General features: G+C 38.9%; 1 long non-coding RNA gene across 1 annotated transcript; it reads right to left on the reverse strand.

The window, feature by feature from the left end:
- Window positions 1-1,429: 1,429 nt before the first annotated feature.
- Window positions 1,430-26,541, reverse strand: LOC125345809. The gene is made up of 3 exons (XR_007209797.1): window positions 26,501-26,541; window positions 20,555-20,556; window positions 1,430-1,570 (listed from the first exon to the last, which is right to left on the reverse strand). It is a non-coding gene; the product is annotated as an uncharacterized LOC125345809 (long non-coding RNA).
- Window positions 26,542-27,864: the final 1,323 nt, after the last annotated feature.

The following is a 27,864-nucleotide window of genomic DNA, read 5'->3' on the forward strand; positions in this document are numbered from 1 at the left end:
AATCATAGTCTAACATCTTCAATCTTTCTATTATACTTTCTTATCCTTATCTCCCACTTTTGTGCCTTTCTTTCACATTCTTACTATTCTTTATTGGTTTAACCATCCTTACCCTACAACTTTTTCAAATGAGAGAAAACATTGAATATTTGTGTTTGTGGGACTGGTTTATTTTCCTTAACATAATTATCTCTAGTGCCAACAGTGTCCAGCTAATGACACAGTTTTCTCTCTGTCTTTCTTTATTTTTTTGTGGCTCAGTCATACTCAATTGTGCACATATACAACATTTTCTTTATCCATTCATCTATTGGTGAGTGAAATAACTTATAATATTGATAGCATAAACTGTGCCAAGATAAAAATTTCTATGGGTTTCTGTATCTGATTTTAATTATTTTTGTATGTATGCTATAGAGTTCTATTTTATTTTATTTTTGTTCCAGGCCTGGGGCTTGAACTCAGAGCCTGGGTGTATGTAGAGTTTTTTTTGTGTGTATTGTTTTGCTTTTTGCACAAGGCTAGTGTTCAACCACTTGAGCCACTGCTTCACTTCTGGCTCTTTGGTGGTTAGTTGGTAAGACAGTCTTATGGACTTTCCTGCTCAGGCTGGCGTTATACTACGATCCTCAGATTTCGGCCTCCTGAGTAGCTAGGATTACAGGTATGGGTCGCTGGCAATCTGGTTCTATTTTTAATTATTTGAGGGCCCTCTATATTTATTTCTGAGACTACAAGTGTTCATTACCATGAATGGCCAAAGTTCTACTCATGGAGTCATTTTTTCTTATGATTTCTTTACCTTTTATCCTCTGTTCATTTAAGAATATCATTTGTAGAGTTTCTGTATTGGTTTGTTAGTGCTGACCTGTGGTAACAAACGAAGTGAGTGGGGCTTAAGCAACTGACATGGAGTCTAGAATATGATATTAAGGTACCTGCAGGGTTGATCCCTTTTTGAAAGTGTCCAAATTCTCACAAAGTATTCAGTAGGGGAGAAGAAAACCCAATTTCCAGCCATTTTTCAGGACTCACCATGCTCATTTTCCTTCCTGCCTTCTCAGTATTTAAATATCTTTCACCTATTGTCTTAAAAATCTCAAGCATAGGGCTGGGGATATAGCCTAGTGGCAAGAGTGCCTGCCTCGGATACACGAGGCCCTAGGTTCGATTCCCCAGCACCACATATACAGAAAACGGCCAGAAGCGGCGCTGTGGCTCAAGTGGCAGAGTGCTAGCCTTGAGCGGGAAGAAGCCAGGGACAGTGCTCAGGCCCTGAGTCCAAGGCCCAGGACTGGCCAAAAAAAAAAAAAAAAAAAAATCTCAAGCATAGGGCTGGGGATATGGCCTAGTGGCCAGAGTGCCTGTCTCATATACATGAGGCCCTGGGTTTGATTCCCCAGCACCACATATACAGAAAATGGCCAGAAGTGGCGCTGTGGCTCAAGTGGCAGAGTGCTAGCCTTGAGCAAAAGGAAGCCAGGGACAGTGCTCAGGCCCTGAGTCCAAGCCCCAGGACTGGCCAAAAAAAAAAAAAAATCTCAAGCATAATTTATAAGTTATATTTTAACTTTTGTCCCTACCAGCATTAGAGAGAAGAATTTCATAGTAGACTATCCTCATTGGCTAGAACTATCACTTAATACCCTACTTTTCTGAATGATCAATGTTCAAAAAGATTAAAAGTCAGTAGCTAAGATCACACCACTATTTGATATTGATTTTTGACTTCCTGTTTGATGACCTCTCACTTTCTTCTTACCCTTTGATGACTCCCTATCTTAATATTAGCACCTCAATAAAGCAATTCGAAGATATTTTAGCTTGATGACATTTTTTCTTTTTTTATACTTTGTTAATTAAACAAATTTTTTGACAAGATGTTGTGCAAAAGGGGTACAGTTACATAATAGGGCAGTGTGTACATTTCTTGTGATATCTTTCACCCTGTTTTTCTTTCCCTTCCCTAGATCAGGTAGACATATATACATTACACAGTGTACCAAAAACATATGCAGTAGCCACGTGGCCTACGCCAAAGGAAATTCACATAGGACTTTAAATGTGATGTCAACAATAGAGTTTGCTTATCCTTGTCTTATATGAACATACATACATAGCTTTTGAGTTGTTGTGATCCACTGAGAGGTCTATTTTTGGCCTTTATATGTTGAGTAGTTGTTTGGTTTTAGTTACATAATGTAGGGTCACTGACCCAAACCTGTGGGAAATATCATCTGACAAGAAGTTTTTGATTTCGCAGACCTGGTCTCTACTGTCCCCCACTACCCCCATCTTAACAGTCATATATCAAGAAGATCATGCCCCTTTGTTTTCTGTGTTCTTGGCTTGTCTCATTCAACATTATTTGTTCAAGTTCTGACCATTTCCCTGTGAATACCAATATTTCACCATTTCTGATCGCTATGCAGTATTCCATTGTATATAAGTACCATATTTTTTGAATCCTTTCATCTGTGGAGGGCATCTGGGTTGTTTCCATATTTTGGCTATTGTGAATTGTGCAGCAATAAACATGGAAGTGCAGATATCTTTTTGATATCTTGGGACCTATTGTTCAGGATAGATGCCTAGGAGTGGTATGGCTGGGTCATAGGGTAGGTCTACATTGAGCTTTTGTTTTTTTTGCCAGTCCTGGGCCTTGGACTCAGGGCCTGAGCACTGTCCCTGGCTTCTTTTTGCTCAAGGCTAGCACTCTGCCACTTGAGTCACAGCGCCACTTATGGCCATTTTCTGTATATGTGGTGCGGGGGAATCGAACCCAGGGCTTCAAGTATACGAGGCAGGCGCTCTTGCCACTAGGCCATATCCCCAGCCCTATATTGAGCTTTTTGAGAAACCTCTATACTGTTCTCCAAAGTGGTTGTACTAATTTGCACTTCCACCAACAATGGAGAAGGGTTCCTCTTTCCCTGCACCCCCTCCAGCATTTATTGTTGCCTGAGTTCAGAGTATAGGCCATTCTAACTGGAGGGGGTTGTTTTTATTTGCAATTCCTTTACTACCAGGGATGTTGAACATTTCCTCATATGTTTCTTTGCCATTTTTATCTCTTCTCTTGTGAAGTCTCTCTTTAGCTCCTTTGCCCATTTTCTAATTGGTTTACTGGGTTTGGAGGGGCTTAGTTTTTTGAGTTCTCTGTAGATGACAGATATTAGGCCTTTGTCTGTTGCTGTGCTGGTAAAGGTCCTTTTCCATATGGTTGGCTGTCTTTCTATTTTGGTGGCTATGTCCTTAGCTGTGCAGAAACTTTTTATTTTCTAGTAGTCCCATTTGTAGAGTCTCTCCCCTATCTGTTGTGCCCCTGGGACGCTATTCAGGAAGTTCCTTCCTGTGCCTATAAGTACTAGCGTCTTTCCTACTCTGTCCTTCAGTAGTTTCAAGGATTCAGGTCTGATGTTGAGGTTCTTGATCCATTTTGAGTTGATCTTGGTGCATGGTAATAGGCTTGGTTCTACTTTGAGTTTTCTGCATATGGCTGCCCAGATTTCCCAGCACCAGTAGTTGAAGAGGCTCTGTTTTTTCCATTGTATGTCTTTAGCTCCTTTGTCAAATATCAGCTGACTGTAAGAGTGCAGTTTTGTTTCTGGGTCTTCAATTCTATTCCATTGGTCTTCAGGTCTGTTTTTATACCAATACCAGGCTGTTTTTGTTATGATGGCTCTATAATAGAGCTTGAAGTCTGGTATTGTGATACCTCCTGCACTGCTTTTTTTTTTTTTTTTTTTTGCTTAGAATTGCTTTAGCTCTTCTAGGTCTTTTCCTGTTCCGTATGAATTAATGGATTGCTTTCTCTATTTCAGTGAAGAATGTAGTTGGCATCTTGATGGGGATTATATTGAATTTGTATAACAATTTGGGCAATATGGCCATTTTCACTATATTGATTCTGCCTACCCATGAGTATGGGAGGTCTTTCCATCTCCTTGCGTCTTCTTTGATTTCCTTTTTTAGATTTTTATAGTTCGCATTAAATAGGTCCTTCACGTCTTTAGTTAGGTTGATTCCTAGGTAATTTATTCTTTTTTTTTTAGCTACCTTAAATGGTATTATTTCCATAATTTCCTTTTCTGCTTGTACATTGTTGGTGTACAGAAAAGCTGCTGACTTTTGTGGATTGATTTTGTATCCTGCTATTTTGCCAAAATGGTTTATTAGGTGTAGGAGTTTGGGGACTGAGTTTTTTGGTTCCTTCAGATATAAGATCATGTCATCTGTGAATAGGGATAGCTTGATTTCTTCTTTGCTGATATGGATCCTTTTGATGTCCTCCTCTTGCCTTATTGCTATGGCTAGGGATTCCAGGACTATGTTGAAATGAAGTGGGGAGAGTGGGCATCCTTGTCTTGTTCTTGAGTTTAGGGGGAATGATTTAAGTTTCTCCCCATTTAATAAGATATTAGCAGTTGTTCTGTTGTATATGGCTTTTATTGTTTTAAGAAATGTTGCCTCTATTCCTGTTCTTTTCAGAGTTTTTAATAAGTATGGATGTTGTATGTTGTCAAAGGCTTTTTGGACATTGACTGAGATAACAATGTGATTCTTGATTTTAGTTCTGTTGATGTGGTGAATTACATTGATTGATTTACGGATGTTGAACCATCCTTGTGACTGTGGGATGAAGCCTACTTGGTCATGATGTATAATTTTCTTGATCAGTTTCTGGATCCTGTTAGCTAATATTTTATTGAGGAGCTTTGTGTCTGTGTTCATTAGTAATATTGGTCTGTAATTCTCGTTTTTTGTTGGGTCTTTGCCTGGTTTGGGGATGAGAATATTAGCTTCATAGAATGAGTTTGGAATTTCTCCCTCTGTTTCATTTCGTGGAAGAGTTTGAGGAGTATTGGTATTAGCTCCTCACTAAAGGTTTTTATAGAATTCATTGGTGAATCCATCTGGGCCTGGGCTTTTCTTTGTTGGGAGGCTCTTGATTACCTCCTGTATCTTGCTGTAAGTTATTGATTTATTTAGTTGATTTATTTCTTCTTGATTCAGTTTGGGCAGTTTATACTTCTCTAAGAATTGATCCATTTCTGTAAAACTATTGTTTTTTAGTGAGTAGAGGTTCTGGAAATAGTTCCTTATGATTGTTTGAATATTGTGTGTATTTGTTATAATTTTTCTGGTGGAGTCCCTGATTTTACGGATATGAGTCTCTTCTCTTTTTTTTGGTAAGTCTTGCGAGGGGTCTGTCAATTTTATTTATTTTCTTGAAGAACCAGCTTTTAGTTTTATTTATTTGTTGAATGGTCTTTCTATTTTCAATCAGATTTATCTCTTCTTTAATCTTTGTGATCTCTCTCCTCCTAGTCATTTTAGATTCGATCATTTCTTGTTTCTCCAGTTGTTTTAGTTTCATCGTGAGGTTATTCACCTGCTCTGCTTCCAATCTTTTAATGTGAGTGCTGAGGGCAATCATCTTCCCCTTCAGTACTGCCTTAGCTGTATCCCATAGGTTTCTTTGTGATGTATTTTCATTGTCGTTGTGGCTTATGAATTCATTAATTTCATCCTTAATTTGGTCTGTGGCTCAGATATAATACATGGGATGACGTCAATACTTTTGTATTTTCTGAGGGTCTTTGTGTGGGCTATGACATGATCTATTTTGGAGTATGTTTCATGGGCTGCTGAGAAGAATGTGTATTGGGTCTCTGTAGGGTGAAAGACTGTACAGATCTATCAGATCCATTTGGGATATGGTGTTACTTAGGTCTTCAGCTCCCTTGCCAATCCTCTGGGTGTTAGATCTGTCTCTTGGAGAGAGTGGAGTATTAAAGTCTCCCACTATGATTGTGTTTGGTCTATCTTGCTGTGTAGTTCTGTGATAATTTTCTTGACATATGTAGGGCCTTTCTTGTTCAGTGAGTATAAATTTATCACCGTGATGTCTTGATTCTGGAGTTTTCCTTGTATTAAAATGTAGTGACCTTCTATGTCTTTTTGAGTTGATTTTAATGAGAAGTCCAGCTTGTCTGAAATGAGGATGGCTACTCCTGCCGTTTTGGTAGGTGCGTTTGCTTGGAAGATCTTGCCCCATCCTTTCATTTGGGACCTGTTTTTATCCCTTGCTGTAAGATGGGTCTCTTGAAGACAACAGATGGCAACTTTTTGTTTGCGGATCCACTCTGTCAGTCTGCTCCTCTTTATCGGAGAGTTTATACCGTTTATATTCAGAGATCATGGATAAGAGTGTTTTTTTCCCTTCCATTTTCCCGTTAGGCTGTTTTTCCTCTCCTTTTTTTCTTTTCTTTATTTAGCTGCTCTTTCTGTTGGGCTCTGGCTATTGTTGTTTCTTTCTGTTTCTATCTGGGGGTCCTGTAGGATTTCTGTTGGGTGGGGGTCCCCTCTTAGAATTCGCTGTAAGGCTGGTTTTTTATTCACATACTCCTTTAGATCCTCTTTGTTATGGAAAGATCTTTTTTTCCCTCAAAGGTAAATTCTAGTTTTGCTGGATATCTAATTCTGAGTTGGCAATTTTTGGCCTGGAGGACTTGGATTGTGTTCTTCCACGCTCTTCGTGTGTTGTCGGTTTGAGTGGAGAGGTCAGCTGTGATACTGATCCTTTTTCCATTGTAATGAATTTCTTCGTTTTGGCTGCATTCAAAATTTGCTCTTTATTCTTGAGATCTGAAGTCTTGATTATTATGGGCCTGGGTGAGGATTTTCTAGGGTCTGGTCTGCCAGGCATCCTATAGGCTTCGGTTACTTGGGTGGGGTCCCTTGTGAGATTGGGGAAGTTTTCTGTGATAACTATATTGAAAATATGTTGTAGCCTCCTGCTCTGGTATTCAGCTCCTTCATCTATTCCAGTTATGTGCAGATTATATCTCTTGTCTTTGTCCACTAGCTCCTGGTTTAGTCTTCCCTGGAGTTTAACCGTTTCTTGGAGTGTGGTAATTTTCCGGTCCGTATCAGCTGTATCGTCATCCAAAAGAGGAATTCGGGATTCAATGTGATCAATTCTTTGTGAAGTGGCTTCAAGTGTGGAGTTTATGGATGTCAGTGAGCTTTTTATGGTTGCCAGATCAGCTCTGATTGTGAAAATTTCTTCCTTTAAAGAGTTGTATTTTAAATCTATTTTTTCATGCATTTCGCTTCTCAGGATGTTAAGGTCTTCTTTAACGGAGGATTGCACTGTATCCATTTTTGCTTCCATTTCTTTCTTGACTTCCTGAAGGTCCTTCGAGACTTCCATTCTAAACTCCTGGAATTATTTTCTGAATTCATTCCTGAGGCTTTTCATCATTTCTGCTATCTTAGCCTCAGTTGTTTTTTTTCTTCTCCATCTCCTCTTCAGACGTACTACTTTTTGGACCTGGCGAGTTGGCTTGACCTTTCATGAAATTTGTAACATTTCTTTGTTATTTGCACATCTGGAGATCTACTGGTTCCCACTGGTCCGTCAGTGGAGACTTGTTTGTGTCCTGGCTCTGGGTTTGAGTTTGGCTGTTGAACCTTACTGCCTAATGGGTGAACATGACCATCTCGGTTGTTGCCGGGGTGCTCACCCTCACTGCACTTGTGGGTGGGTAGGTTCTGTGTCTTTCTCTGCAGGACTGTTCCCTGCTGCTGTGTTGTGCTAAGCCTAGTGTGCCCCTGATGGGGGTTTGCGGGTCACTTATTCAGCGTGGCATGGAGACTTTTGTCTTCTTTGATTCTTTTCCCACTCGGTACCATGGTCAGAGGAGCTCACCTGTCAGAATTTGAATTTCTGCTGAGAGGCAGCTCGCCTACCTGTGTGGATTGCTCCTGTCCGAGTAGGTGTTGCTGTTGAGGGGTGTCCCGCCCACCTGTGCAGAGTGTGCCTATCAGAGCGGGCGCTGCTGCTGGGGGGCCCTGCCCACCTATGCGGAGTGCACCTATCAGAGCGGGTTTTACTGCTGAGGGGGCAGCTTGCCCACTTGTGTGCTCCCGTGGGGGGCTGGGCAGTAGATTGTCCTGCTGGAGGGCTAGCACGCTGGCCCACGCTGGCCCTCTGGGGGGCACGTGCATGTGCTCTAGTGCTTCCTTTGGGGGCATGCTGCCCTGAGTTGTTGGAGGGTGCTTGTGCCCTGTCATGAGTCTGCTGTGGGGGGCGGTATGCATGGACCCCAGCAGGTTCAAGTGTCTGGGAGCGGGTTGGTGCCCACAGACTCTCTGCGCCTCTGCTGTGAGGGGGGCGTGTGTTCGGGCCCAGGTGTCCCTGCTGGGCTGGTATTGCACACCAGCAAGCCTGTGACTGTTGTTTAAAAAGTCTGCACGGACCAGGGCGCCTCAGTCCCTGGGCCCCTGCTGGGGGCGGGGCGGGGCTGGTGCGGCCAGGTTCAGGCTCCTCAGCTGGGGCGTTGGGGGACACCTGTCTAAGGTGTTTCCCGGTCACTTTGTTGGGTGCTGCTCCACCTCTGCTAGCTCCTGTGTCCTCCCAGAGACTGTAGGGTCCTAGAGCCGCCAGATATGGGGCTCCTTTGTTCCCTCAGGGTAGGGAAGGGAAGGGAAGGGAGGGAGCTCTAGCTTTTTTGTAGGGTTTGAGTCTCTGCTAGAGCTGGTCTCCCGTTGTGGGGGGGGGGTAATGGGGATCTTATTGTTCCTGGATTGTGTGTGTGTCCCACACTGCTGTGGGCTTTTCGGGGCTGGGGTGCTGGGGTGTGGTGATCAGTCGTTTGGTGGTGGCAGTCCCGGCTTTCCCTCTGGGCCGCCCGGTTCTCCTGCTATTGTTGTCTGTTCCCGGCCATTCGGTCCCATGCTGCCGTCTGTCTCAGTCAGTCTGCGCTCCGTCTGGGGTCCGTGGAGCTCCTGCTGTCTGGACTCTGCACTCCTGGCATGACTTTTCGGCTGTTGTTTCTCTGGTCACTGATGGTCTGTGGTCCCGTTTACCGGCGCCGAGTCCCCTTTCCCAGCCTGGCCCTGTTCAGGCCGGGGTTGGTGGTGGGGGCGGTACCCGGAGATTTTCCAGTTCCGTGTAGGTTATAGGCTCTTCTTTTTTTGTTCTTTTTCATTTCCTGTGTTTCTCTGTTCCTTCTGGTTGCTGGTTTTGCTGGATTCTTGATGGGGTGTTCGGTGCTGGGGTTTCCAGCTCACTACTCAGTTGGAGCGAGTTGGGGTGCCTCCCTATTGTGACAGCGCCATCTTCCTCTCTCCCATTTTTTCTTATCCTAAGATGGTAGGCACCTTTATAAAGCTTAGTTTTGATTTTTAACTTGATGAGGTGAAGATATGCCTAAGACATCAGTAAGACACAACTACAGTGTGTCTGTGAATAGTAATAATGGGTAGCTGGGTTCCATTCTTTCTCTTTGGCCTTTCTCTCTCTCTCTCTCTGTCTCTCTCTCTCTGTCTCTGTCTGTCTTTCCTTGACTTTATGGCTGGCTAGGTGCCTAAGTGAAATAAAAAGGGAAAATGATGAAGAATTGTATTCTTTTTATTTTCTCTTGCCCTTTACTAGGATCCATAATATAGACTGCTTTGCACCTCTACACTCTCCCACACAAGTGAGATAGAAATTGCAACTCTATTGCTAGACCTAGGTGCTGTCCCTGAGCTTTTTTGCTCAACATTAACACTCTGGCACTTGAATCACAGCCCTAGTTCTGACTTTTGGTGGTTAACTGGAGATAAGAGTCTCACATATTTTGTACCTGACTTTGTACTGTGATTCTCAGATCTTAGCCTCATGAGTAGCTAGGATCACAGGCATGGGCTACCACTGCCATGTACTTTTCCCTATAGTACTTATTTTTATTGTTTTTTTTTTTTTTGCAAGTGATAGAAAAACACATACAGACTCCACAGTCTTTTGAATTTTCAAATACCAGTAGAAAGTGGCTTGAACATTTGACATGAGACAATTTTAGCATCATTAGTGGTTATTATAGTGGAAAAAAGTATCTCTTCTTATTTTCTCAGGGCTATTCAGAAGATAAGTGGCATGGAATTAATATTCACCATGTCTAATTCCTAATGCGGTCTTCTAAGCCTTTATTGATAAATAATACCATGCTATTTCAAGTCATGATTTGGATATTTCTTCAACTTCAAATGAATATTATCTGATTCCAGCACTAATTAGGCAAGTCTTTAATTGGAGGCTCATTGAAGTATCCTTTGAGAAATCACCTTATATTTTGCTACAGGTGTGGTTTCTAATTCACAGCTCACAAAAATCAAAATTATGGGAGACATTTTCTGGAGACAGACATGATTGAGAGTTAGATTTATTGGAGATTGTGTTTTAGCCTATATTCTCCATGTAAAATAATGTGTTAGCTTAAATTCCATTTCCCATTAGGCCAGCCTGATTCATTATATATCAAGATTCCTGAAAACCTGTCAGATGAGCCTCACACTTAAAGACTTTTGAATCAAAGTGCTTAAATTTGACATACTAATCCATTAAAAATTAGAATTTGTATGTAAAATTAATATTCAGATACTCTATACCACATTATATCCCATTAATTTACAGTTTCCTCCTCAAGAAATGGGATTGTAGTGGTTTTTGGAATGTGACTAAGCATAATTTGCTCTGTGAGTATAAAACGATTTATGGAAAGGGATTTGCAGGGAAACTGGAGCCTGTCCTGGACAGACACAAGCCATGTTTGACAAACCATGAATCTCACCAGGCTTGATTATGAATGAATTGGTGATCAGAACACAGGGGGACAGTGCCTTCATTTTTCACTGTCAAGACCTGTGTTGTGAGCATGAGTGTGTGTCTGCTCCTTCCTGGGTAGGTACAATTCCTCTGATTAGCAATCACTTTATATTCCTGCTGGATATGAAGAGAATCTGAAGCAACACTGAAAATGATCTGTTTTCCATTAAGCTCTGAAACAATCAAAAACAAAGGGAAATTTTATTCTTACATTCCAGTCCCAAGTGTCATAATACCACATTGCCTTCATAATAAGTCTCATCAGTATGAATTCATATTGTTCACAATTCAGCATGCTAAAACTTTGAGGGGAAAGATGGATGTAGGATTTCACAAACAAACACGCTTTGATTAACTTCAAACACTAAGAAGTCATTTTTATGAGGATTCTTTTTCATATTTATGGTTTCGTATTAGTCATGATAAAGAAAAACCAAATCCATGGGTATACACTAATTTTGAAAATGACCTTACTAGTGTATATATCAGATTTTTTTCTATTTTTGAAAAATTCATCTGCCTGCCACAACATCACTAGTGCTAGGATTATACCCAGCTTAGTAACCATTCTTAAAGGTAATAGAAAAGGCCTATGTAGTGTGAATGCATTCATCCTACTTGTAGTACTTTTACTTTCATCACCTAGAATGATCTTCAGGAAAATGCTTGTACTAAGTTCTGTACTATAATCATAACTCATTGTTTTAATAGATATCCTGTTAATAAGCTTTATTTCATTATTGGAAATTTCATTATTGGAAGGCATTTTGCCTTCCCTAAATTAAGAGTTTTATCCAAATGGGAAGCATAAAAATACTAGTGGAAAACACCGATTTGCTCATCAAACCACTGATAAAGATTCGCTTTAAATTTATTTTGCATTATAGTTTTCTATTTCTTCCATGAAATTACCTCCAATGTCCAAACAGTATCTAAAGGATATTTTGTATGTAAGTATCTCTTTGCTCCTTTCTACTGGCACTGCTTCTCTTTAGGAGCTCTTTCATGGGCATATTTTATGAACTATCAAGAATATGTTAGCCTATTCTTTCCTCTTGGTAGAGGGGCTTGAACTCAAGGCCTGGGCACTGTCCCTGAGCTCTTTTTGCTAAAATCTAGCCCACTACTACTTTGAGCCACAGTGCCACTTCCAGTTTTCTGGTGGTTATTTGGAGATAAGAGTCTCTAGGACTTTCCTATTATGGCTGGCTTTGAACCACAATCCTCAGATCTCAGCCTCCTGAGTCGCTAAGAGTTAAGGGGTAAGACACCAGTGGCTGGCTGTTAGCTTATTTTGTATCTCTGATCACTCATTTAGGGAATTATAAAAAGTTCTGTTACTTGAGAAACTCATGAATTCCAGCTTATTCATAGTGAAATAGGCATAACTTTTTTTCCTATCTCACCACTACTTCTTTATGTGTCAGTTTGTTTATGCATCAAATCAACATGATTATTGCAGTATTTTTGGATATTGTCAAAGACTGAATATGAAACCATTCTAACACCTGCCTGCCTGCAAAGAGCATATAATTTAGTCAGGTACACAGAGTAGCAAATAATACACAGGTTTTCATAGTAGTAATAATGCATGAGGAATTGCTCTTCCCAAGGTGAAATTGAAAACTCTTCTGGGATCCGGCAAATCTTCATGAAGGGGAAAGTCCCCTGGTTGAATTTTGCAAGATAAGTACAGTTAATTAAAAGTGATGAAAGAGTACTCTCCCAGTTTGAAAGAAAGGTAGGAATGAAGTCATAAAGGCATGTCATAAGAAAAGTATCTCAGGAGAAACCCAAATAATCCATATACCTTGAATTAAAACGAGGGTAGAGAAAGGGAGTGTCTGGAGAGTAGACACTTGTAAAGCCAATCACTAAGAGACTAGTGTGCATTTTAGAAGAATGGCTCTCATAGCACTATGGGGAGGTTCTTAAGAGCTAGAAAGGCCACTGGGAAGCTACAAGAGGGACAGCAGAAACCTGAACTAAGGCTGCAGCCATGAGATAATGGGGGTGCAGATTTTGTAAGGGAAATTAAGGAACTGAGTGGCAGAACCAGGTGATTGACTGACTTGGCATAGGGTGTTGACAGAGTTAAGATATATTCCCTACCTCATCTGAGTTCTAGAGAAGAGAACATGAGAACCCCTCACATGAAAACTGAGTGTTTTGTTAGAGCAATGCAACAGCATGGCCTTTACCTTGTAGGATTTGATGTGTCTGCAGCATATCTCAGTAAAATGTGTTCTGTAAAGTTTGGACACAAAGTTTAAATTTCATCAGAGTTCAAAGCTACCTTAGATATCAAAGTCTGTGAGAATTTATAAAATATTTTCTCTGGCCCATGTATTCCACAGAGATGTTCTGAGAAACAAAGAACATGGTGTTGGAAACATGTATTGCTTTTCCCAATAGGGCAAATTAGACTAAATGACTTACAGTAATTCTTGCTGTAGAGTACCTAGCAAAGGGCTAGGTACTTATTACAGCTTAAAGCTGTTAAGTCACTTGGCTAATACAATATGACTTGTAAATCCTAGAGAGAGAATTTGGACCAGGGTCTTTCTGACTCAGAAGATTCTATTGTAGGCCACAGTGGTGCTTGATGTTGATTTAACACTAGATGAAATAAATAACATAATAAAAACAAGTTAGTTTCACTAAGCAGCTTGTTCTCTACATTTGTCTGAACTAGGTTTTTAAAGAGTTAAATCTGAGAGACTACATTAAGTAAGTATAAGAAAATTATATGCTTCTTCATTTTATTTTGGCAAAACAACAGGTGAAAATCTCTTTGAAAGTAAATTTATAGATACCAATTCTCTACACCAACTCTCTTTGAAAAAGTGAATTGGTGTCTATAAATTTAAGTGTACTGAACATTATTTATTTTAATAGGATAGTTTATTAAGAATGTGTCATTTGTATATTTGTAGTCTTCTTTAGGTAATAAAGATTCTAATATATCACTTATGATTCTTACAATGGACCTGGGAAACAGAGATCTTCTCAGTTTATGATTTCAGAGACTGAGTCATGTAGGCACATCAAATATTTTGACAATAGTGTTGTCCTCCTTGTTCATATTAGCATAACCATGGTACTGAAAAATGTATGCCTTTATGTCAGTAAGATGTAAAAGCTTATGAAAGAAATAATACCCTGTCAAATTGTTGTATAAGTTTTAATTTTCTAAAATCTCCCAGGTGATCAATTTTTCTTTTCCTTAAAAGAATGATGCTTTTGCCCTCACAGAGACTGGAAACTTAATTAAACTTTAGTTGCTATTTAGCCAAGTTACAACACAATTTTATTGATTAGAAATAATGAATCACATTCAGCAGCATTATTAAATGAAAATATGTGATGCAAAATTATAGGAAAAGTCACTTTGTAAAAGGGAAGTAATCCTCTAAATGTGGCCATACAAAAACAGACAAAAAACTAAGTCTAATAGTTCTTTTTATTATTTTATTTACTATCAAGTTAGTGTCATTCTAATAACTCACTTACCAGCAGTTTTAATAATAAGAGAGCTGGTTGCATGGCCCATCCATCCATCATTGCAGCTATTGTCTGGAAGAAGAGTAACACAGTAACACCAGTGATGTTGCTATTTTTCCGTTTTTACTCACATGAGTACAAAGTCATCTAAAGATTTTCAGACAGGAACCCTTTAATTGCATGTTTATATTTAGGCAACACATTACTCTAGTAAAAAGATGTACTATACAGTTATAATAATAAACAATTTTAACATTATGCAAGAGACAGATGAAAGCCATGATATTTGAATACACTTTGTATACTTAATTCAGAATTATTTATAGAGATTACAAATGATGGCAAGTGGAAGAAAGATAAAGCTGAATTTTGTTTGGTAGAGTTCTGCTGGAGCTCTGGATTATAAAGAACACAGGATTAGTAAAATAAACATTCATGGTCACTTACTGTTGTCAAAGCAATAGAACAGCTTGAAAGGTAAGCACTTTAAAAATGGCTTCCCTTTGCTTTCCTAATGGCACTGGAGAGGAGCATGGAGGAACTGGCAGACTGAGCTGTCTGCAGAGTCCTCAGTACTTCAGGATAAAAATGCTGGTCCTTTATTCTGTGACTGGGACTGACTTTATTTCTTGAGTAAGGTCTTTCTGAGATGTCAAAGAAGTGTTGAAAAAACAGTACAGTTAGAACTGAGATTTTAAAGTGATCAGACAATGGATTTATGAAATTTATGGATGTTTTTAGCCACATCAAAAATTAGACGCCAGTTCTATCATCCAGCATAAGAAGCTCAGGATACCTTGGACTTGGTGCCATTGAACAGGACTTACCTCCCTATCTAATGTCCACCTCCAGGACCTCTAGAACGAGGATGGTAGGGGTCACTCAGGTAGATTGACTTCAGTTCCTGTCTTCTGTGCTCGTAACCTTCTGGGCAAAGGATAAAAGAAAGTCAGGCAAAAAAGATAATGTAAAACAAAAAATGCTCACTGTGTCAAGAGTTAGCAACATCGTATACACAGAACCAGAAGAAGGGGAGATTTCATTTACCCTGGAGAAACAGGAGAGGCTTCTAGAAGAGCAGGGTTCTGGGACTGGTCATGATAGAAAGGTAGAATCTGGCTAGGAAAATTGCATTGGAAGAAGTGTAAATGCAGAGCTACAGTATGATTGAACTGAATTGTAGACAATTCATACTGGGATAATGAAAAAATCAGACCAGGGTACTTTACTTGGTGTGCCAGGTGAGAAAAAATGTAGGGGACTACTTGGTGGCTGATGGGCAGATGAATTAAAAGCTAGGCAAGGGTATCTGGTAGACCTTAATGGAAATCCACCATCTGCTTTACATGATGCATTTCCTTGAGTGAGAATATTTTCTACTTTGTCAAAATAAAAAAGAAGATCTTTTAGTATCAAACTTCCAGAAGTTATTAGAGTCTGATAAGGTAATGATGTTTGGTGTACAAAATAGGTGATCATTAAATGTTTATGATTGGTGGACTTATAGGTAATGTGATTTTTCTAACTGTGTAGAGTTTTTAAACAGAGAAAGACCGATGGTAGAAATGCCAATATGGAAGCTAGGAAGAGAGAGAAATGTGAGAACATAGAATTTGTAAGACCGGGAAAACAGGTTTTCATAGGACATTGTGTAAAGGGAAGAGTCAAAGGTAACTCCAAAATTAGGACAATTTTGAGAAGTTATGTCAGGTTTTTCTGATGGGGAAAAATGAGTTCAATTTATGACATGCTGAGTTTGAAGTTTGGATAAATCATTTAGTTATATCAACAGGCAAGAGAAATGTCAGTATGAAGTTAGGTAAAACATTTAATTCAAGCAGTTGATCTTGGGGACTATCTACTGACATGTGTTAGTTAATGACCTGGTAGGAGATGAGCTACTGTGTAGACAGAGAAGAGAGGTGCAGACAGAATTATGGGGATCACTTGGGGACCATCAGGAAGGAGAACATAATGGTACAATCCTAGCATGACCTCATGAGTACCACAAGAGTTGAAGAAGGAGACAGTCACGAAAGAGAAGGGTCAAAGAAACAGAGGATTCTTCAATTGAACAAAAAGGAAGCTTTCAAAACCACAGTGTGAAAACTTGGAGTGAAAGTTAGAGTGTGAGAAATTTAGGAGTGAATACCTACATGAATACAGGCTATTTTTTATCCATTTTCTGGAGTTTATTTTGATAAATATTGTCTTATGTGATCACATATATGTAGGTATTTCACCTTCCTGTTCCTCTCCTGAGAATGTCTGCCTTTGGAATACAGGCTATTTAAAAGGTGAGTAGAAAGAATTTTAAAATTGAGCTCGATTATGAGATGGTTGCAAGGAGCAGGGAAGATTTTTAGTGTGCTTGTGGGCGAGGATAGGATTTGTATGTGTTTGTAGGAGAAAGATGAGGGAGGATGGAAAGAGAAGAAGGGGGGAGAGAGAGTGAGTGAGTGAGTGAAAGAGAGAGAGAGGCAGAGAGGGAGGGAGGGGCAGGGAGGGAGGGACAGAGGGAGGAGAGGAGAAAGTGATTTCACTTACGGAGATTTTTTGCAATGGAATTAAGACCTCAAGTAGAACTATGTGGTCTTGGAGCTGGTTGAGTTACATTTCACTTCTCTGACAAGTACAATTTTTAGTCAGATATTTATGCTATTTAATGACCCCAAGTATACTATGGCTCAGGGAATGAATGGCTCATAGTTTGGGTGGGCAGTTTAAAAAAGGGACCTTGACAATCTGTGCTGCTTTCACAGCAGCAATGAGTTTAGACACTGACAGGCTGGGGTTTAAACGTTGTATCCCAAACTAGATAGATGACTTCAAGCAGATTTCTTGATCATTGGAGGTCCCAGTTTCCTCATCCATGAAAGAATTTAAAGTCCCTTCCATTTATAATTTGGCATATAGAAGTTGTTCAATTTTGTGATAAATACTACTAGTAAAATTAGGTTATGTAAATATTAACTGGTTATACATACCTTTACTCTAAATATTCTTATATTTTCTCCTGGCCATTAAGTTATTCTATAATTCACTGAAGTAATAATTTAATGGAAGCTTGTGGTTGAACTGAGAAAAATCACTGTTTGTTCCTAAAGGTAATTGATCTAATTGCCTTTCATATTGAAACCAGAAATTAATCTATGAATCTCATCATTCTCTATTATGTGTGATATTGTGTAGTACAATATTATATGATTGACTCTTAATTCATCTTAATTCATATATCTTAATTCATCTTAATTCATATATCTTAATTCATATATCTTAATTCATCTTAATTCATATATCTGTATTGACAACTGCCTTGTTTGAGCTGGTTTTCCTCACAGGATCCTCAAGAGCGGCTCAGATTGGTTTTCCTCATCCTGGATTCCTTTCTGATGGATTCGAGAAGATCTTTTAATCAGCTAGTTAATGTTCATCATGTCCAAATCTTTTTTTTTCATCTTGAATTAGTTGAAAGTATTCAAGAGCTTGTTTCAAATATCCATAAAATGTCCATCCTTTTACTCTTCCTAATTATACCCAGGACAATAGAATTCCAAGCAAAATTTTCCCCATACTGAAGTAGGTCATAATTTCATAGAAGGATCTGAATTATACACAGTCTATAAATAATAGAGTCCTAAGAATGAGGACACCTGACCTGCTCCAGACAGAGCACTGGAAAGCTAAAGTGGACTGAAAAAATAGATTTTCTTTTTTGATACCTCTGAGATTCTTCTGTATTGATGTTTGACTGAATCAAGGGTTCTTTCTGTATTGCATGCACAGTGGTTACTAACGAGTTCCACTATTAAGGAAAAATTTAGAAAAAATGATGTCAAGGTGAATTGACCAGGATTTGTATGAAATGTGAAGAACTTGCTAGTATTATAAAACAGTGCTTTTTCTTCTTTAAGCTTTTAAATGAGAAGAATCTATACTCTATATGAAAGTGTAACCCAGAAATGTAATGTCTAAATCTGATTAAAGTAGTAATGCTCTGCTAAGAGTTAGGGTCACAACCAGATCTCCCAAAGACTTTGCCTGCCTTCCTGGACTTTGAACTTTGAAGTTAAGGGCTGTGCTTGGGAAGCCAGAAAAATCACAAGAGTTTTCTCAATATTCTTTTCATTAAGAAAAGATCGCTCATCAATATTAAGGCAATCAGCTCTTGAAAGTAGTGAACAAGGATGAAGAAGGAGTACTTTTGGAATCCTCAGATGCAGTGATAAACAGTAATGTTGCACAGGAAATTCTGAAGAGAAAATAGCCTTAGAGGGTAGTAGGAGGCTCTCTAGTATTGGAGAATTGGCCTAAAGCAGGGAATAAAAAAGAATTTATAATACCATTTATGGAAACATTGCAGGGTATCAACATACAAGTAAGGTTTCGTCTTCACAGTTCTTTGACATAGCCTGACATCCATTGTATATAATGAGAACTTGAGACTCAGAAGGTTTAAATGACTTGCCTTTTGTTGGCTAGTAACAGACCTTTGATTAAACCCATCTCTTCAACTCCTAGCCCAAGAGGTTTTCACTCTATTGTGCTACTAGATGGGAAAAGTATGGGAAAGGAGGAGAGAAGGAGAGGTTCCCTGACATGGAAAATCCCAGTTTTGTTTGGAGTTGTCTGTAAATGTTGTGCTCCCTGGCGAGAGAATGTAGGTATTTATTACCCACCAAGTACTAAGCCAACTCACAGCAAATGCCTGCTTGTTGTATCTGACAAGCATGCACTTGTGTGGACTCCCTGTTTTACTGGTCCTGCCTAGGCCCCTGGTTAGAGGAGTAGAGGGTTTCCTGTGTTATTTCTAGAGCTCATTTAATTGTCAACTTTCTGTTCTATGACAATGTGATAGTGTTCAACCTACAACTGTAAGGTCAACAGTTTGCTTTTCCCTTCCTTACTCCCTTGCATAGGAAGATCATTTAGTTTACAAATATTCTAACTTTTAGGATAGAATCTTAGGCTTGTAAGTCTCTTCAGAGGTTATCTCATACCTTTGCTTTGCATCCAGGATACAGAATAACTTGGTGTGTGACAGGATAGCTAGGGATGGAAGATCTGTGCCATCTCTCCCACCCTCTCTGGGCAGGTGAAAACAGAAGGAACACAGAGATGGCTGCAGTATATACAGACATGGTATTGGGATCAGGGGATCTCAACACTGGGAAGAACCTAGCTGGAAGTTGACAAGAACTGGACGAGAACTGAAGATAGTAGACAAATTACCAAAGGACTTAAACACAGAAACCTAAACTCAGCAAGAAATGAAGAGGAGGAGAAATAAAGGCTGATAACTGGAATGGGAAGAGGGGCTCTGGGAATTAACGTAGGAGAGAATGGAGAACCTTAGGCAATGAAGTCAGATCTGGGACAAGGAAGAGTAATTCAAGAGTGGGACGGGCTCTGATGCTAATAGAGACCTGTGCACTCACTGTAGAATATTAACAAGGCTCAAATTTTCTTTTAACATCATATAGGCTGGTTAAGAGCTTTGGACAACAAGGCTGGGAAAACAGCAATATGGTTCAATACTCAGTGTAAGATTTGTTTTCTGCTCAGTGATGACCAGTGATGTTCAAAACAGAACACAAAGTGGGTTGGCTTAGCCTCCTCATTGTTCCTATTACCTTGAACTAGTTAACTACCAGTTAACATTCAGTTCCTGAGTTATGCAGAATCTCTATCCTGCAGTATACTGTAAGCATAGAAGAAAGAACATGATACTACGTACTTCACAGGCAAAGCTATTATGAGGATTAACTAAAACAATGCAGGTAAAATGCTCAGAACACACACTCAGCAGTACATACTAATGGTCACATCATTTATTAACATTTGTTGCTGTTAATTATTGTTATGTTGTTTAGCTGATAAACAGGAATGATGAAAAACCACATATGCCCCACTACTGTGTCTTGGGAATACGTTGCTAGTTAATATGCCACCCTTTGTTTATAAACCTAAATGTAACTTCAGAATTAATTCTCTATATCAAAGTCTAGGCAGTTCCTATCAGTTCATTAGGGTTGGAAATCTATTGGTTATTTTCTCCCTATTTTGGCTCCTAGTATCTTTTTTTTTTTTTTTTGAGGGAGGTGGGGGACTGGATACCAGTATCTCACACCTATAATCCTAGTTACTTAAGCAGGAAACTCCAGGGATGCTAATCTCCAAAACAAAAACAGAAACAACATGAATAGCAAAAGCTGGAAGTGGAGCTGTGGAAGTGGAACTATGGCTCAAGTGGTAGAGAACCAAGCCTTGAGTAAAAACAAACAACAAAAAACCCAAAGGATAGTACCCAGGCCCTGAATTCAAGTCCCAGTACTAGAAACAACAATCACCTCCCACACTAAATGATCAATTCTATTATCCTTAATATTACACAACTCTCATATGGAATCAATACATCTACTTATTGCTTTATTGAATATGACTTAAAATTTAGAAATCAATAGTTTTCTCCAGAATCTGAAAATGACATATTTGGCTACATTACCATGTAGACAAGCCTATACGAGTCATATGAACATCTATCAACTTCTATTGCATACTTATATTCAAAGAAATTGTCAGATGTTTCTTTGTAGGTGTTAATTTGCATTTGGCAGCTGGCCTTCAATAAAAATCAGTGTTTTTCTTACAGATATGACTTTGACATATTTTTCTTGGCAAGATAAATAGCATTCTAATGCTTTTTAAAAAAAATACCATATCACTCACACATACAAAAGTAGAAGCAAAAAATGACCTGAAATATGTTTGACTTGGCATAATCTTTTATGGATCTAAATATGGGCTTCCAAATTAATCATGAGGTCCAATTACATCTTAAAAAATAAATAAAGGAAAATATTTTATTTTTACTAAAGTCCCCAAACCAAAACATCAACAAGAATAAACAATTCTACATAGTTTGGTGGGAAATTGAAGGGCAAATCTCTTTGCTCTGGATTATTATCAGCTTTATTTGGATAAAATTGCTAGTTTTTCAGAAGCAGGGAAACTCAAATATACTTGTGGACTTTAGGTTGCTGTTGTTTTCTCTGTCCTTTATGTAGATACCAGATCTGATCTTCAAATGTTTTAAAAAGAGAATTTGTATGAAAGGCTTTTCTTTCTTCTATTTTATTGCATTTTTGTAAAAGGAGAGTAGAACTAGACTTGGGCTGTGAATGTTGGAAACTTTTATCCTGGGAATGAAGAGGTTACTAAAATAAAATAAAATAAAAACCTTGCTGATCTGATCTGACCTTTTCAGTAAAAAAACACAAATAGCTTTTTTTTTTTTTTACTAACATAGCTAGTAATTTTGAGATGCTGCAGACAATGTTTTTCTAAATTAATAAGAGATGAGGTGATCAGTAATAATGAACATGTATTAATGGTTGACATGACAGGCTATTACAGATCTATAATTGTGCCATATCCTTCTGCAAGGTGAATGATATAATGCTTTACTGAAAAGAAAGCTGAGATCCAGAAATTTTGGCAACCTGTCTTCATTCTCTAGTACACAATGGAAGTTTAACAGAGAGTGCTACTTAAGTAAAGTTCTGTCTATGGTGGGCAGACATCTTCTTCTTCTACTGTAACATGGAAAAAGTATCTGTGGTGAATCATGGAAGTTCTAGGATTCATTATTTTCCAAAAGTGTACAATCTAAGATAGAGAGCTGCAAGTAGCCTTCAGCTTCCAGACTCCTCAGGGGAGCTCTTATTCTTCGTCTTTTCATTTTACAGCTAGCTGTATGTGGTTTTATTACAAGTCTAATTGGCTAGAGCCTTTAATTATGGTTATGTGGATCCATTTGTGTGAAATAACAAGCATACTTTCTTCTATTTTTAAAAGTGAACAATTGTGCAAATTTGGAATATCTTCTTTTCTCTCTGTATATCCTTCACTCCTTTCTCCATCTCTATGTAATTTGTGTCTTTCAGACTGTATATTATTAGCTGCAGAATGTGACAGGTAGAAAAGAAGGCACAAGGTCATTTCATTATTCTTTGAAACAGTTTCAGGCACATCACTTTCTTGGTTTAAAAGAAATCTATATAACTTGCAATTGAATCTTCTGTTTTAAATGTCTTCTTTCCTGATGACATTCCTTCAGTTACTTGATTCAGGATAAATGCTAAAAGAGATATCAAACTTTTCCTTGAATGTTCTACATTTTACTTTAAAAATATAGATTAAAAAAATAAAATCCTCACCCTACTTAGAGAAAACGGCATGAGTATTTCCTTGGGTCTTCCTGAATAGCAGAACTGAAACAGAGTGATGAGAAAGCTAAAAGAAAATGCCATGTTACACCCATATGTGATACTGATATTTGCATGAACCTCAGCTACAGAAAAATGAGTATTAAAATCCAGGAGCCACAACCAGTGTGGAACTGACATTTGTGCAGTGGAAAGCACAGAGCACATTTACATGGGCAAACAGAGATCTGCCCCTCTGAGATCATAATGGGAGGACTCCTTGCTCTGAAGGAAGAATGTGCTTAGCTCACAGCTGTCTTCTGCCAACTTCAGATCAGCTTACTGTAGAAGCCACACTTCTTTGAAGAGCTTCCAAACAACAGTGGAACAAGACTATGGTGAAGGAGATAGTTACTTCTACCAGAAAGGAGAACCTCTAAAACCAAATTAAAATAAAACCCCAAAGCAAACAAAGAAAAAAACAAACAAATGAGCAAGCATTATGGATTGGTGACTCACTTTCACAGTATTATTTCTTCTCCTTTCCTTTCAGAGATGTATGAATTCTTTTTGGCTCCTCTACTCACTCAGTGTCTGCTTCCAGGTAGACTTGAGGGAGCCAAGGATTCCTTCGAGATAGCAGGAAGTCAAAAAGTGTGTGATAGGAGCTAGGCATTGGTGTGATGCAGTGGACAAAATGCTTGCATGGAAGTGACTTGGGAGAATGTTCTGCTGGAGGAGGCTGGCAGGTGTAATGACTCAGGCTTTGAATATGAGTAGAACAATGTACACAAAACAATGTTTGTAGCTAGTAGTTGAAGTTTTGTCAATGGTCTCAAAAAGCTGAGAACAGTTGACAATGTTAAAATAAGTATGTGGTTTGGAAGGCTTCTTTGTTTCAGTGTATAAAATGGTTAGAGTCCTCTGCAGTAGGGAAGAAAAAAAAGTACCTGGAAACTCAGCCCAGTCCCTTAGGGAAAAACAAAGATATTGCCCTTAAATAGTCCCTCTCAGCACTTACTCCTGCTGCTCCCAGCTTCCAGATCAACAGTGAGGACCAGATGTAACTTAGTCTAGCCAAAGACATATGGATAGTGGCAAGGCAAGCTATATATTAAGGAGGAACAGGAATTAGCTAGCTGTACTGGTAGAATGCCTATGGGACTGATTTTGAAAGAGCCAGACCATGGGAATCACAAGGTAGGAAGAATGAATCAGAAGGACTTCATTTCTTTGTGATGCAATAAGCTGGCAAAGACTTGAGAAAATGAGTCTCCTTAGAAATCTGGAGAAAGTGTTTGTTCATATTGAACAAAATTGAAATATCTGCATTGCCCTAGTAAAGGGCAGGGCAAGAGAGCTATCAAATGTTCATGGAAATGGGCCATCACTAGTTGCTATACACATGGATACAAAAAGTCCCAGAGGACCTACCCCTCACTAAGGCCATCTGGAATGTGATGCTGAGAAGAGAAAGAGTATCAACAAGAAACCTAGTGGTCCCTGCCCTTTGAAAGCTGGGGTGACCGTGGGAGTCACTGTCAGATAAGCTGGCTTGTTTTTAGTAGTGGGAATGACAGAGCCCCAAAGTAACAGAGCCAGGTGGTGCCACTAAACCACCCAGATATCATGGCGGGGCAGCCAAGTGACCTGCAGAGAACTTAGAGATGGTTAATAAAAATGACAATCTCAGGACAAAATAGGACAGCCAGAAAGGTGAATCAGTACAACAGCAAGGAAGAATATGGACAAGGAAGTATATCTATGAGAATAGATGCCAAGACACTGAGAGAAAATTTCCCCAATAGAAATTCAACATCGGAATTAAATGTTTCTTGACCAGAACCATTTCTGTGACTGAAAAGTTAATAAATGAACTGGTGATGGTGTCACTACCAAGAAGGCCCTTGGCACACTAGGAAAAGTGCATACTGTCATGATTCTTAACAGCCCTTCACCAGAGGGTCTGTGGGATGATGGGTTCTGAGAATAAAGAAAGGATTTTTATTGGAGCAATAAAGGAAACAAAGAACCATGGTGCTAGTATCTCCACGCTGCAATCCTAGCTACTCAGGAGGCTGAGATATGAGTTTAGTGGTTTGAAAGTAGCTAGGGCAAGCAAGTCCATGAGACTCTTATTGCCAATTAATTACAAATTAAGCCACAGTGGCACTGTGGCTCAAGGGACAAAACAAAGCAAGCCAAGTTCTATCATTGTTTATAAAACCATATGCCCAATGTAAGTGAAATCTGAACCTTATACATATTTTATTTTCCATCACTGCATGGTTGAAACATTAGCTCAAAAGCAAAACACATACAAGAGTTGGGTCATGACTGAAGTGATAGAGTGTCTGCTTAGTATGTGCACAGTTTGTTGAACCCCAGTGCAGGAATGAAAATATATTGTATGGTTCATGACTGAATGGATTGTCTCTCCTATCATTCATTTTTCTAATATTTTAAAGAATGGAACCATTTTCGATATGCTACTTATTCAAGCTAGATATAATTCTTTCCATCTGATGGCATTTTCTGTGTTAAATTCTGCTTTCTTTCCTTTATACTGATTCCACAGAGGGCTTCAGTGGCAGAATGAACTTCATTCATTTGTTAGGCCATTTGCTTGGCTCATATACATGAAGCCCTGGGTTCGATTCCCCAGCATCACATGTATAGAAAATGGCCAGAAGTGGCGCTGTGGCTCAAGTGGCAGAGTGCTAGCCTTGAGCAAAGAGAAGCCAGGGACAGTGCTCAGGCCTTGAGTCCTAGGCCCAGGACTGACTGGCAAAAAAAAAAAAAAAAAAAAAAGAACTAACTCTTTAGGATCCATGTCACATCTCCTAGGTTGTCTTTCTGGATTCAAACTAGGCATTATTAGTTATATTTTGTTAAATAAATTGGATGATTTATATTTTGGTCTGGTTCTAATGCACATCATGTAGTAGTTGTTATATTTTTATAACACTGAACTAGAATAAAGCTCATTATTTATATTAACTTTATTAGCATATACATGAATAAAAGGGAACTTACTTTTAATTTTAGTCTCACACTGTAATAAAATTTCATCTAGCTTCTTCTCATAGATATGTTACTTTTCCTATTATCAGGAAGCATGAAGCTTCAGAGATTTTATCCTATTTACAAGCTCACAGGCTTTCTTGCTATAGTTCCACGGATAATGGCAAAGAACATAGGATTCCTGGGTCAGATACTAGGGACTCTTCTGTCAACAGCAAGTGGAAGAAACATTGTGTTTGTATTGGTTCTCCTCTTTTTCTCCCTCTGAGTCTCATGTAGGTAGTAAATTCAGACCAAGATGAATGTTGCATACATGGATGGCCTGAATCACAGCCAACAAATCCCAAATTAAAGAACTTGAATCTGATCTGGGTGCTAGTGGCTCAGCTAATCCTATATACTCAGAAGTGTTGCAATACAAAGCCAGCCCAGGCAGGCAAGTCCATGAGTCTCTTATCTCCATGTTGTCACCAAAAAGCCAGAAAAAGCTAAGGAAAAGTACTCAATTCCTGAGTTCTATCCTCAGTCCTGTCAGAAACAAAACAAAAACAAAAATTATTCTATATTATTCTATAGTGAGTAATCAATTCACCAATACTTTTTCTTCAGAGGAAGAGATGTTATTACTATAATCAAATGTTCCAATTGCTCTGGAGAGAAATATGACATATTTGTCACTATCTTCCAAGTCTGAGCTTTATATGATTAATTTTGAAAGGTATTTTGAAAGTAAGATAGACATGAGTTCTCACAGTGCCAGGCAATCATGGAGAATTATCTCCTAAAAGCTTATATTTTGTTAGGGAGCACAGTATATCAATCCAGAATTAGTCACCTCCTCTGGCTTGTACAAAGATATTATTTTGAGCGTGTTCCTTTCTTTCCTTGGTTTTTTGGTTAATCTTTCTTTTGACCTTGAAAATTTATTAGGATATTTTCAATTTTACAAATAGAGATATCTTTTTAAGATAATAAGAGTAGATCACCTGCTCACCAGAGTGGCTCAAGACTATAATCCTAGGTACTCAGGAAGAGGAAATTGAGGGATTGGGATTCAAACCATTGTAGGGGGAAAAAAACCCCAAAATTTGAGAGACTCCATCTCAACCATCAGCTGAGTATGGTGGATCACACCTGTTACACCAGCTAGTGGGGAAGTGTATGGGCATAGTGGCATCTGTCTGTCATCCCTAGTGATAATGGATCACAGCCCAGGAAGGCAGGACATACTCATAAATGGACATATTGGATTAGAGCCTCTTTGTACAACTAGAGGCCATAAAAATATAATACCCTTAAAAAAAAGTTCAGCTCAAGTGGTAGAGCCTACTTAATATAAGATCCTGAGTTCTACCTTCAGTACCACCAGCCTCCTCCCTGCAAAAAGTGAAGAGCATCTAAGACAAAGTTCTTGAAATAATGCTACCTCTTTTTAACCTTAGGGAACAATTCATTACCAGCTGATTTTCTCCCTAAACACACATCATAATTACCTTGCTTTTTATTTATTTACTTTAATATTTCCTAAATCTCTTAGAATGAGAATTTAAAAAGTGGAGCAGAATGTTTTTGCTTTAGCTTTCTTCAGATCATCTAGGTAAATCTCTATTGGAAGGACTTTTGTGACATTATTGTCTCCCTAGGGTTCTCTTCCTGATTTCAATATTTGTTCTTTATTTCTTCAAGCTGGGACTGCTAGGTGTGATGTTTGCGTTTACCTATTCCAAAGAATTAACGAATAGTATTTACCTACTCTGTCACTGCCTTGTTCCTTAATCTTAAGTAAGCCACTTTCATGACTGTGGACTTTAGTTTCCAGATATGAAATAGGAGACACTTGGACAAGATGAGCAAGCAAGAACTGAAATGCCTATGGTTAGGACCACCAAGTGACCAGAACTCCAAGGAGTAACACTCACACTGTAGTCTAGAAAAACCCTAAGGTGTAGCTAGGTGAACATTGCCTTCTAGAAATGTACATCTTGAAATTTTGGTCTGTAGGAGAGCTAAGCAGTACCATTCTTGTGCTAACAGGTTTTGAATATGCTAACACAGTTTCATGAACTCTGGCCAAACCAGAGTGATGATCATGCATTTTCTAAAGGCATGTCAAACAAAATGTGAAGAAATACAAATATACAAAGGAAAATACAATACTTTTCCTTGTATGACCTTTGGAGCCTCTTCTAGGCCTAGATTTGAAAATTGTGTTGGGTAGCCACTTTTTCAAAAGTTGCATTTCTTTCCTTTTCCTCCTTGAGATGTAGTGATTTCTCTGATGGGCACAATTACCAGAAAGTGGTAAGAAATGGCTAGATAAAAGCAAGTGCTCACCAGGACTAAACCCCATTCCTGCTCAGAGAGAGGCAATGGTTCTGTTTCCCAAAGACTGGCCTCAGAAGCTGTGGAGAACTTGATTAAAAGTAATCAGAAAGCTTCCTGGGGCCCAAACCTACTCAATCAGCATCTTTG

The sequence above is a fragment of the Perognathus longimembris genome, chromosome 2, assembly GCF_023159225.1.
Source record: "Perognathus longimembris pacificus isolate PPM17 chromosome 2, ASM2315922v1, whole genome shotgun sequence".
Classification (NCBI taxonomy): domain Eukaryota; kingdom Metazoa; phylum Chordata; class Mammalia; order Rodentia; family Heteromyidae; genus Perognathus; species Perognathus longimembris.